Genomic DNA, 13,948 nt, shown 5'->3' on the forward strand with positions numbered 1-13,948 from the left:
CTCATTTCTTTGAATTTCTCCCGTGATTGCTCACGATCGGACATGCATGCAGGTACTTTACTATCGCAAGAACGTCTTCCGCAAAGTTCATAACGAAGCAAAAACATAAAACTGTCAAAAACATTAACAGTCGACTCGGTACTAGAAAAAAAAGAAACATGGAAAAATATTTTGATATCGCCATGCTTCTGACAGCTTTCATAACCCACAAGTTGATCTTTTCGTTGAAAATATTCAATGCTCTCGATTTTAGAACACATTCCACTGTCACTCCCTGTCCAGCACGATATGACCCTAAAACTACGTCAGTTTAGACTAATGAAATAAAATTTATGACCAGGGACATGTGCATTATAAACTATTTTTCCAAGTTATGATCGACAACGGAACGTGAACTCAGAACATGTTTTTACGGGATCCCCGCCGTTGACAATAATACGACATGTATATTGACAAGTTCTAATTTCGATATTGATACCTAAATATTGTAATTCTTGCCATTATTTGTTCATAAGAAGAGAAATTATACACTGTCAGTATGATGGAGTAACTTTCGCACCAAAACTGCCCCGCCCTTCGTTCTTCCGAAATCAATTGCGACTTTAAGAACGGATAACAATAATCATACATCTTATTTTATTTATAGACACGATTAATTCCTGATCTAAGCTTTATATTTACACTTAATTTTTCTTTTCGATCAAAAAATGTCTTTACTTCAAACTTGCAACATTCGATACGGAAAGACGCGACCGTTTCCCGGCATGACGCCATTGCTGCTGTCTTCGAGCGCGAGAGCGAGGCAGAAGGCGCCAAATGCAACTTCGCCAACAGACAACGATTCAGGCGATGAATATCACTAATGACTTTGCGATTCGTGCATTTCGTGGATGATACAACGATGGATATGTCAAGAACTGACTCAAGATAAAGGAATCGACTAGATTAACTGCCTATGGATGCATCCCAAGGTGATTTCCATGAGCGGTACGTAAATAACAACAATTTTGAAATTATTTTGAGTGCCGGAATATGCATAAACAAACATTGGTGAAGGGATAAGCAACTCTCTTTGAGGAGAATGACAGAAACATTTATTAAACATATAGCAGTGTATCAAGTGTTGTTTTTACACAGTGTATGTCTCTTAGTCTCAGAAGGAAAATCAGTAATGTGTACGGAATGATAATGTAAACTTTGTGTACAATGGGACTTACACAGGGGCATGTAACGGTGGTGACTTAAATCTGAGCACATACAGATGGTGTCAGAGTTCAAGGTGCTAGTTTGGTGCTAAGTTTTTTTGGCTTAGATTATAAACAACAAAATAAATTCAAATGAAAAGGGAGATAATTGCTATAGGCACTTTCAGGGATGTTTCATTTTCTCTCTGTCGATTTTGTATTCAGTTTTGGAATAATTACCGATTGTAAATTAAAAGTGAATGTGCCACAATGTTTAGTCATCTATTTGAGTTGGAAATAGGTTCAGTTACATGAAGATACGTTTTTCTATTTTATGATGTGCTGATTATTTTAAGTGTTGGGAAATGCAGATATTTCAGAATATATTTGATTATGAATGTAGACTAGTGATTTAGAAGCCAGTTTTGTTACTTGATATGCACTCTTTGTATTAAAAAAAATAATTTAAGGTCATCAGTGTAAAATTAAATTATTAAATTATATAAAATAGTTTAATTAATCAGGTGAAAAATTATCTGAAACAGGTTATATATACTTAACATTTTGAGCAATTTTTTTTTTTTAAACAACAAAGTTTCAGTATTTGCTTTAGACTCTTTGAAATGGAAAGACTATGATTTGGTTGTTGGTTGCAATGTTTTTCAGATTTCAACTGGGCGATTCTGAGGAAATGGGGGCGATTCTGCAAATGTTGAAACACAAAGATGAAGTTCTCCTCGATGATTATATTCCTGAGCCAAAGTGTTCACTCTTCACACTGAAGAATTCGGTTTGATTCGTAACATGAGTACAATGTATGTAGCCCTTCTCTTGGGTTCCTTGTCGTGATATTGCTGGAACTCAACTCACTCAGTCACTAACCATTCTTAAACCAATGTGGGCATCTTCAGTGATGTTACCACTGATCTTCCTGAAGGTTCTTCCATCCTGTGTCTTCTGAGATTAATTGTGATGCCCCATGTACAACTTCCAGGTAGATGATTAAAGGCCCTGTTGTAAATTCTCTGTTGGTTGTGACTCTCATTGTCTACTTAATAACATATAGTCTGAGGGGATTACACTTTCTGAAATTGTATATTACAATCTACTGCATGAAATGGTGTTCCTAATGAGTTCATTTTCCTGGATACAGACTGATTGACATCCAAGCTGTAGTAAAGATAGAACAAGTAAATATGGATGACAGCTTCTTTAATTCTAGAGCACAATGTTTGGATACAGGTTCTTGTGTTGTTTTTAAATAATTAATTAGAATTTTCTGCTGAAGATTTGAATAAAAAGGAAATCCCATCAAAATCTAGTTTTCTGTTTGTGTCCTCTTTGCTGCTTGATATTTAATTTATGTTACATCTATTGGTGATGAATTTATATGTTGCCTGCCAGCTTGCATGGCATGGTCAGATTATGTGACTTGTGTTGCAGAAAAAGGCTGAAAAAGCTCTTCAGGAAGTCTTCACGAACAGTTCAGGGGGGTCTTCATGAACTCTTCAGGAAGTATCTTCATGAACTCTTCATGAAGTATCTTCATGAACTCTTCGTGAAGTATCTTCATGAACTCTTCATTAACTCTTCATGAAGTATCGTCATTAACTCTTCATGAAGTATCTTCATGAACTCTTCATGAAGTAGATGTCTCATTTAATGTTCATGAATTCTTCATGAAGTTTTCATGAAGTCTTCATGAAGAAACTTCATGAATTCTTCATGAAGAATTCATGAAGAATTCATGATCTTTTCGCAAGGGCAAGTTACTGCCAAACACTCAAGTTCCCAATACATGGCAAAACATATCGCAATGCAGGTACATGAATCACAATATATTGCAATGCAATTTATTTGCCAATATACTGTCCTACAGATAAGTGAGTGAGTCAGTGAGTGAGTGAGTGAGTGAGCGAGCGAGCAATATTCCAAAAATATCAGGGTGGGGATCACCATAAAAGTACTTCATATATTGTACCCATGTGGAGAACCGGACCTGGGTCTTTGGCGTGACGAGAGCATGCGTCAACTACTAGGCTACCTCACCACCCTTCAGCGAATAAAATACAGTTATAACAAAGTGGCCACTAACATTAGTTCATATAAAAGTTTATAAAACTGTAGACTGCTGAACACTGTTGTATCCTTATTACAGGTCCTACCATTGGGACAGCATCTAATCTGAAACAAACTTCTTTCAAGCAGCTCAAAAAAAGGTAAAGGTTCTTCTGCACGTCAATTTACAAAGGTACAGAAACACTGAACCTTGTAAAAAATCTGTCCTGGAATTATGTGATTCTGATTCCTTTTCCTGTCTGTTCATTGTAAAAGGAAGAAATCGGCAATCCATTTCATGTGATTCAAACTGATAGCTCTCCTGTCAGAAAGGTGAGAAAAACATGAAAACAGTCATAAAACATGGCAGTAAAACCAGTGCATCTCACCAAGCCAGAGGAATAGGAGCCTGTCAACGTTAATTCCTTTAGACATTTAAGCACTAACTAATTTTGTAGGCTGAACAATCTTTATGGTAACTTTTATGGTGGGTTTATTAAATATTGGTTGTGGGCCTATTAACAAGTTACAGGATGTTTCCTGGACTGAAGTTCCCATGAAGTGCCAAGATCCTTTGTACCACTAGCATCTAAATGGTCAGGGTGTTGTGATGTAACTTAATATAAGCACGAACGAATTTTGTAGGCTGAACAATCTTTAGGGTAACTTTTGTGGTGGGTTTATAAAATATTGGTTGTGGGCCTATTCACATTATTTACGGGATCTTTACTGGATTATCGTTCCCATAAGGAACCAAGATCCTTTCTACAGCTAACATCTAAATGGTCATGCTATCTCATTTTGTGAATCAAGAGTGAGTGAGTTTAGTTTTAAGCTCCTTTTACCAATATTCTAGCAATATCATGGTGGTTGAACACCAAAAATGGGCTTTACACAATATACCCATGTAGGGAATTGAACCTGGATCTTTATTTCTTGACAAACCTTGGGAATATATGCTTTGCCAACCTAGAAGATGTATTTTTGAGAAAACTAAGGGATAGATACACTCGCCAACCTAGAAAAGATATTCTTGAGAAAACTAGGACATACATACTTGGCCAACCTAGAAAAAAATATTCTCAACAAAACTAGGAGATATATACTTGCCCAACCTGGAAGATATATTCTTGAGAAAACTTGGGGATATATACTTGGCCAACCCTGAAGAAACATTCTTGAGAAAACTAGGGGTTATATACTAGAAGATATATTCTCGATATTCTTGTCATTAACAAGTTCCAGGTTGGATATGAATACAGTAAGCTCTGTTCAACTCAGTTTATGCAACACAGCTTACCAAGGCTGATTTATGATGCCATTTAACACACAAAAAAGGGAACGGAATGTGAAAAAGTCATACAATTGTGTTGGCCTCAGTCACACAGTTCAATGACGTAGAGCACTCAGTTCTTTGTTGTCAGGATTTATGGTTCTGGTTGTTGTTTAACGTCAGACTCAGCAATATTCCAGCTATGGTGTGTAAATAATTGAGTCCAAAAAAGACAATCCAGTGATTAAGATAATGAGAATCGATCTAGGGTATGAAGACATGTGTCAGCAAAGTCAGCAAGCCTGACCACCCAATCCTGTTAGTTACCTCTGAGCATAGGTTGCTGATGACAAATTCTAATCAGGATCTTCACAGGTCTCTTTAACAAAGAGTTGGTGAGTTGGGGTTTATGCTTCTAGCAATACTCCAGCAATATTATGGCTGGGGACACTAGAAATTGGCTTCACACATGTGGGAAATCAAACTCAGGTCGTTGGTGAGATGAACAAATGCTTTAACCACTGGGCTACTCCACCACCTGCATATACCAAAGAGGTAATGGGGAATACACAAAGGGCATAACTACTTTTTTCACTGAATGACAGATGAGAACATTTTGAATTTCTTAAAAGTAAAAGGGTTACGAGGGTGATAGGGGGTGGGGGTGGAAACAAGCAGTCAAATACATGCTTTTGTCTGTATTACTAGGTCTCTGATATTTAACACATGCATCTTGGAACAAGTAAACAAACAGAACTTGAATACTTTAAATCTGCAGTGTTATTAACATCTGTATAATCTGCAGAGGTACTGAAACCATACACTATCTTAACATAACATGCATAACACAGGTTCTCAAAATCATTGTTTCATACTTTCATTCTGTTAATGACCAGAAACAATGGTGATACAATTCCCAACAGAGCTCAGAATATTTATCATACATTCATGCTTAGAGTCAGTGAGTATGGTTTTACGCCATTCTTATAGCAATATTCCTGCAACATCACAGTCACAGTGGGGAACACCTGAAATGGGCTTCACGTGCACACATTGTACCCACCCATGACTTCAGTGTGAAACTATTACTATTAAAACTATTAAAATGTATAAAACTATTGAAAACTATCCAACTATCTAAAAGCTTATAATCTCCAAAACTATTTAACACTGAAAAACTGCCAAAATCTGAAAAACTTAAGTCTACAATACTACTGAAATCTTTAAAATGTTAGCATCTTCAAACATTTAATATGCAAATTTAGTAAATTATCTACAAGTTTTAATAATCTCCAAACAAGTAAAAGCTGAAAAACTGTGAAAAATCTGCCAATCGAGTAAAGTCTGTAAAACTAGCAAAATCTGCGCAACTAGTACTATTTGTAATATCAAACAAGACTGAGTGAAGACAAGTGGACCAGCCTTTTCTATATAAATAACTGCAACAGAGAACAAATATCACACCACCCAAACATGCAAGAAACATAAAGAGATACTACTTACCAATTATTCATGTATGGAATATGGTGCTGCCATTTTGGAGCCTCTTTCTGATAGTGGTGGTATCAGCACTGTCTATGGAATGGTGTTCAGTGACAGTAAACAGCACAGTCCACTTCTCTGAGTGGTGGAGTTTTAGAATTGCTCCTTCATCTGAAACAGAAACCCTTTCAGTCAGGAAACCTGTCCAAACCAGCTGCAAAAGTGGGTGCTGGAACACAAGAGTGAGTGTGGGAGTCAAGTCTTACTCTGCTTTTAGTAATATTCCAGCAATATCATCACGGGGGACAAAAGAAATGGGATTGATACACTGTACCCATGTGGGGAATCAAACCCCTTTTCAGCATAATGGCTGAACGATACAAAACTGTTTCTGCCCTCAGCCTTATGACGTCTTCAAAGCGGGTGGAGGAGTAACTATAAGGCTAAAGCATCAGCTCATCTTGACGAAGACCAGGATTTAATTCCCCATTTGGGTACAATGTGTGAAGCCCATTTCTGGTGTCATTCACAGTGATATTGCTGGAATAATGCGACGTAAAAATGAACTCACTCTTCAAAATGATTCTGTCTGCAAACTGACAACACATCTCAAGATCTCTATTTCTGCCTGACAACTGACGACAAGTTAAACGTGTATCTGTCAGTGTAGACTTTATTATATGACAAAATCTGGTATTCCTTAACTTCTTTTGAGCGGTATGTATAAGCAACAAGGAATGTTTTCCTATCATTTTACAGGAACTACGAAATTCACCTACATACTAGTCCCACCAGAACTTTGAAATCATTTAATTAACAATAATGACAGGTGTCCCAGCAAACTCCCACTAATCTGGCCAATGATCCGTCACACATTCACACAGAAAACATCAAACAAGCAGGCAACAATAAAATGTCCGTCAAAATTGCCACCATAAAATACAACATAGGGGGAGATAACTTCTCCTTATTCCTTTGTGGAAGTGTTTCAGTGAGCTGCCAATCGGGCACGGACATAATTCAGCGACCCCTAATTTTACCCGTAATTGCCATAATAGGGGCTAAAGAAATATGGCAGCATGATAGCCCAGTCTATAATAACGTGACACATTTTACAGTTTTTAAGCAGGAAAATTACAGTTGGTGTACAAATTGCCCCCTACTTGTGCAAGATACAGCAGTGAACCATACCAATGCCTCATTTGGAAATAGTTTTGTGACGCAAACACCTGATTTTCCAACCCCACGATCTCCACTATTAAATGTAATCTGACAGGCTGACATTGTCAAAGACATCACCTGCAAATCAAATGAACACATATTATACCGCAATGGTAATTAGTGAAGTATTTTATTGGTATTTCCTTCGCTTGACATGTACAGTACGCATCACTGTCTCAAAAATATGTCAAATTTCAGCTTTTCTAAATAATTGTCATCTTCAGTTTTAATACTGTGAAATAACTTATAAGGAGAAAAACCAATGAGATACAGTGATGGATTTTTGTCCCAAGTGAATGTATTTTGTCTGTTGTTTAACGCTTAACTTCTAGCCCTAAGGCTGCAGTTTGTAAATAATCAAGTTTATGTATGAGTAATTGCAATTTCTGAGGAGTAACTAGCATTTTGGATACTCCCACTAATATAACGACTTGAGTACTTTTGCCTTATCGGGTACTTAACGCTTCTAAATACATAAATAAAAATGTTTCTTAACAGACCTAAGTTTTTAGTAATTCTTATAGCTGGCAGCTATTTTCAAACACTCGACATGGAAGTCACATGACTACTACAGTAAGCTCCTGACAGTGGCTTTGGCTATATTAGTTTGTGTATATATAGGCATCGCTTAATCATTTACTAATGCTGTTGTGGAGTCCAGGCACCACGACGAATAATCATACAAGCAAGATTATTTAACTGAGTAAAGTACACAAGGTATTATAGACAACTGGGTTTTAAGTGATTCTTGTGTGGTTTTTTTTGTTCCCTCCAATTTGTAGTTAATACAGTAAATGAGATTTTTATTGCGTAAAATATGCAAATACACTCCATATCTGGAGCTCTGTTAAAACAAAAAAACATAGAAAAATATCATTCCTTTAACACTTCACTGATGTGACATTTTTTGTTCAGATGACAACATTATTTAATTAATTCATGATGATGGATAAGGTTTACCTGTAATTTTCTCCCAGCCATGACGTAAAGTGCTGGTAAAACTGGTGTTAAGTTAAACTCATACACTCACTCACTCATGTATGTTTCTCAAGAATGAGTGAGTGGACATAGCCAATAGCAATATTTCAGCAACACCAAGACAGGGTTTAGTAGCAAGTATGATAAAATTGTACACGTTGGCATATTTGAGTCTACCTCACTGCTCCCCATTTCTTGGAATCCTACTGGGGTATTGCTGAATGAGAACATGTATCTAACAAGCAAGTCATTATATGTCTCAGTTATACTTAATGCTCATATTTCCCAAAAGAATGTTTTTGCAAGTTCAAAATGTCAATATTTAAATATTCCAAAAATGTCCCTAGCCATTGAGGAGACAATAAAGGGATACTTATCATGTTTGTTTAAGAGCAGCATCTATGTTCACACATGGACAAGTCAACCAAAAGAACCAACCAATTTCTAAAGATTTCAGAAACCCAAAACATTTCTTTCTTTCAGAACAACTAAATAATCCTTCATGGACACAAAAATGTCCCAGAAGCTTGTCAACCACAGTCAAGTCTTTGTTAAACCTGGCCTGACAAACCCAAGACATTTCCCCATGTTATTTTGAGGAAGATTAATGGTGGAGTTTCTAAATAGATAAACACACCGTAACAACAGAATAATAAGACATACAGTAATTATGCAGGCAATAAATGGGAACAATTATGACTCCAAATGACATTTTTCTTTGGCAATGAGCGACACGCATCTCAAACCCCTGTCATGAATTAACAACAAGAAAAGAGCTTTAGAAATGCTCCATCTATTACACAAGAAATGGCTTTTAAGGTTTAATGGCACGAGGAACGATTGCTAGATTTAGTGGCATAAAGGAACGTACAGTCCTTGTTTGACACACAACCGGCATAGGTATAATTTGAACAAATTCCTAAAGGCTGTCCCCCCAAAATATGAAAGTTAACCAAGTGTGGCTGCAATTCATTAAACCTCAAAGGATGAAATGATTTTTTGGGGCTGGCTTTCAAACCGTCATAACAAGGGCCCTAACTTATTTTCAATGGCAAGAAAGGTCGTTTATTTTTAAATATTTTCAAATATGCTTGAGAAAATACTCAAATACACATTATGAACAAAAAGAAAAGGGTTTATTTCCTTTCAAATTTACCATTCAAAAATAATACATACTGAATCTGGAATTTGTATGATCTCCACTGAAAGACTGATCTAGGATTGCACAGTCATAATGATATTTTATGAAGCATGTTGATCACAATGCAGTGAGATTCTGCAGACAGTAATATTCGAATAACACAATGATGATAACAAAACCTGGACCACACAAATACAAACCAGATTTTAATGTCAGCAACGTCCCGCATCACTATTGTACAGCTGACTGAATGCTGGACAAGAAATATATAAGTTCTTTTAGAAAAGGTATAAACCTGATTCCTGTATAACAGCTGTCTCAGACAGTCTTTCAAAGATTGCATCACAGGGTTACTCCATATAATCAGTGACGTGCATTGAAACTCCCCAGGATGTGTACTGTAAGTCTATGGGATGTGTATTGTAAGTCCCCAGGATGTGTACTGTAAGTCTATGGGATGTGTATTGTAAGTCCCCAGATGTGTACTGTAAGTCTATGGGATGTGTATTGTAAGTCACCGGGATGTGTACTGTAAGTCTATGGGATGTGTATTGTAAGTCACCGGGATGTGTATTGTAAGTCTATGGGATGTGTACTGTAAGTCTATGGGATGTGTATTGTAAGTCACCGGGATGTGACTTGTAAATCCCTGATGTATATTGTAATAACTTTGTCTTGCCATCTCTGATTGTAAATTTCCAATATAATGAGCCAATGCCTCATTTCAAACATACAAACTTCAGCTCTCTAGCTTGGTGGTTTCATCCAATAAGCTATGAAGGATCCTTGTGAAGAATGAGATTGTTTGTGACAGTATGGACCATGTGTTCTTCAAGAGTCAAGTTCAGTGGGCGGCACAAGCTGTTCATGTAAATCGGCCAGGTTACGGCCATGTGATGTCAATGCAGTCGCTATATTGTGTACCCAATGGAGATCTATTATAAGGCACCAGGGCGTAATGAAGTTGATTGTTATATATTATTTTAAAAGATATTTTACACAAAAACGGTTAATGAGTTGGAGAAACAACTCCTACTTGGGTTTACAAGAGATTGTGAACCCTGAGAGGGGGGTATTTGGGTCCTCAAGATGTTCCCTCCTCAATGGGTTCACCATCTGTTTGGGTCCTCGAGATCTTCCCTCCTCACAGGATTAACAAGCTCTTGTAAACCCTTGCAGTCAGGGTTTCTTCAACACATTTCTCAAAATGTACAGAATATTGTATTGCATAGCATTGTATTATATTGAGAATAAGACAAAATGGATAAATATTTCTGGTATTGCATTGTATTGTATAGCATCACATTATATTGTATTCATCTATATTTGTATAGCACCAATATCCCGCTCAGATACTCAAATGTGCTTAGTTTGCCCTTTATCACTGGATGGCAACTTCAAACACACATTGTACACTTAATCTCAGCTCCCTGGGGAACATACAACTCTTGCACCCACAGAGTTAAAGTGACTTTCCCAATCCTTGTTAACATTAAATTATTCAGATATTTTGTAGAACCTTCAAATTTCCTTATGTAATTTCAAAATTACAGTAGTCAACACTGCTCTCAGTTGATTCCAAATGTGGTAGACAGTGTATTATGTGTGTCGCTACTGAAAGTGTGACAACATCTCGATATACACTTGTACAGCACTTGTACGGTAATTTGGTGATGCAACGAGGGAGTGATGTAAGCAGTAAAATAACCCTAGCTCTCAAGCTACTGTGGGGTGGTGGGGTAGCCTTGTGGTTAAACCATTTGCTCATCACGCTGATGATCTGGGTTCAATTCCCTACATTGTACAATGTGTGAAGCCGATTTATGGTGTCTCCATGTGAATTGCTGTAATATTGTTAAAAGTGGTATAAAAGCACACTCGCTCACTTATAGTACAGAGCAGACTTGCGACAGTCCTGACCCCTAAATATACATCTGGTATACATTTAAGATACTCACAGCACATAAAGACATCACAACTTCCATACTTTAAAATACATCCAAGACAAAAGTAGCACTTAAAGACATCACAACTTCCATACTTTAAAATACATTATTAAGGACAGTTGTACTAACAATCACAACTACAATATTTTACAATGCATTAAAGACAGTCGTGGTACATATAGACAATCACAACTCACACACTTAAATGTTCATATAATCCAGTCATAGAACTAATGAAAATCATACCTCACACACCTTAAAATGCATTAAGGCAGTCATAGTACTTACAGACAATCACAACTTCCATACTTTAAAATGCATTAATACAGTCGTAGCACTCACATACAATCACAACTCACATACTCTAACATGCATTTAAGACAGTAATTGTACTTGTCAAAAAGAGTACGAGCTGGACCCAAACCCCAGCATGAGAGGGAGAATAATAGTTTCAGCTGCAAGAAATGACATTAATATTACTAGTTTTAAGCTTGAATACCTCTGATAAAAGCTCCCACAATTCTTGCTTCCAGATTGCTAATCTCAGCTGTAAATCAAAATAATATAAAGACTATTTCTCTGACACTTTAGACAACATTATCATAATATTCCGCAGGAATAGGAACAGGTATCCATTAAGACAGGAAACAACCCATTTATTAATGCAGATAATTGTTTTTCATAAATATCCCTCATCATCCACCCCACTCCCAATCTATCCTCCCTCTCTCTGACCAGATGGGTTCATGATGATATCCCTACCATGTCCTTGTGGGCCTTTACATTAACCCTAATCCTTATTGGGGTATCATCAAATACCCCTGTGCTACACACTGACACTTTACCCTGTATCTCTGGTTAACTGTAGGTGATCTGTTGACACTGTGGTAGAACACTATTCTAGATGATGAACTTATACAGAAATTGTCACAGCCTCTGTTTTGGAAACTGAACTTCATTCATCCTCATGCCTTCCATCCCATCCCATCCCATTACCTTCATCTCATCAAGACACCTTCCTTCTTACTCCCTTCTTCTTACCCCCACACCTTCCATCCCATCCCATCACCTCCCTTCTCACCCTCACACCTTCCATCTCATTGCCCACACCTTCCATTCCATCACATCACCTCCCTTCTCACCCTCACATCTTCCATCTCATTGCCCACACCTTCCATCTCATTGCCCACACCTTCCAATCCATCCCATCACCTCCCTTCTCACCCTCACACCTTCCATCTCATTGCCCACACCTTCCATCCCATCCCATCACCTCCCTTCTCACCCTCACACCTTCCATCTCATTGCCCACACCTTCCATTCCATCCCATCACCTCCCTTCTCACCCTCACACCTTCCATCTCATTGCCCACACCTTCCATCCCATCCCATCACCTCCCTTCTCACCCTCACACCTTCCATCTCATTGCCAACACCTTCCATCCCATCCCATCACCTCCCTTCTCACCCTCACACCTTCCATCTCATTGCCCACACCTTCCATTCCATCCCATCACTTCCCTTCTCACCCTCACACCTTCCATCTCATTGCCCACACCTTCCATTCCATCCCATCACCTCCCTTCTCACCCTCACACCTTCCATCTCATTGCCCACACCTTCCAATCCATCCCATCACCTCCCTTCTCACCCTCACACCTTCCATCTCATTGCCAACACCTTCCATTCCATCCCATCACCTCCCTTCTCACCCTCACACCTTCCATCTCATTGCCCACACCTTCCATTCCATCCCATCACCTCCCTTCTCACCCTCACACCTTCCATCTCATTGCCCACACCTTCCATTCCATCCCATCACCTTCCTTCTCACCCACCCTATCACCTTCCATCCCCCCCCCCCCCACACCTTCATCTTATCCAGACATCTTTCTTCTTACCTTAAACACCTTCTATCTTATCCCCACAACTTCCATCTCATCCCATCACCTTCCTTCTCACCCCCCCCCCCCCCACCTTCCATGTCACTTTCATCTCATCAAGACACCTTCCTTCTTACTCCCACACCTTCCAAATCACCCCATTACCTTCATCTTATCCAGACTTCTTTTTACCCTCTCCTTCTCATCCCAACACCTTCCACCTCACCCCCACACCTTCCATCCCTCCTATCACCTATATCTCACCCACACATACCTTCTTACCCTCGTTTACTCACCCCTACATCTTACATCTCACCCCTACACCCACACAACTTCCAAATCACCCCATCCCCTAAGGTCACACCATCAGTTTTGAGAGGTTTTGTAATATGAATCTATCACAAAGCTGCAAAGTCAGATTCTGACAACCCAAGTGATTCATAACACTCTCTGCTTAAAAAGCACAAAAATAAGTTTTGAATTTATGTAAGTGGATATGTGCCTCAGACAATGATTGATGAATCCACTGTGTGTTGGCAATGTTGAGGGAGCTGTGCCCACAAGTAGATAAGCCGGATCTTGCTACAAGCATCCAGTCTCATAGGCTCATCAGCCACGTTTGCCATGCTCCCATACATTGCCACCAACATCAGCTGTGCAGAGATGTAAGGGAGGAGCCTGTTCCACTTACGAGGAAGGATACCCACGACAAAGCCAAATATCTTGAAAATAATCTTTCAGTTCTTGTCTTGTAATTCCTGTCACCAGTGACAGTGCTTCAC

General features: G+C 38.4%; 1 protein-coding gene across 2 annotated transcripts in view; it reads right to left on the reverse strand.

Annotated features, from left to right (window-relative positions):
- Positions 1–13,948, reverse strand: part of LOC137290267 (interference hedgehog-like) — a 262,516-nt gene that overhangs the window by 167,405 nt on the left and 81,163 nt on the right. For both annotated transcript variants that reach the window (XM_067821075.1, XM_067821090.1), the window contains one exon: positions 6,019–6,168. The gene's annotated coding sequence lies outside the window, so the exon portion shown is untranslated. The remainder of the gene's footprint in view (positions 1–6,018; positions 6,169–13,948) is intronic.

Source organism: Haliotis asinina, chromosome 1 (genome assembly GCF_037392515.1).
Source record: "Haliotis asinina isolate JCU_RB_2024 chromosome 1, JCU_Hal_asi_v2, whole genome shotgun sequence".
Lineage (NCBI taxonomy): Eukaryota > Metazoa > Mollusca > Gastropoda > Lepetellida > Haliotidae > Haliotis > Haliotis asinina.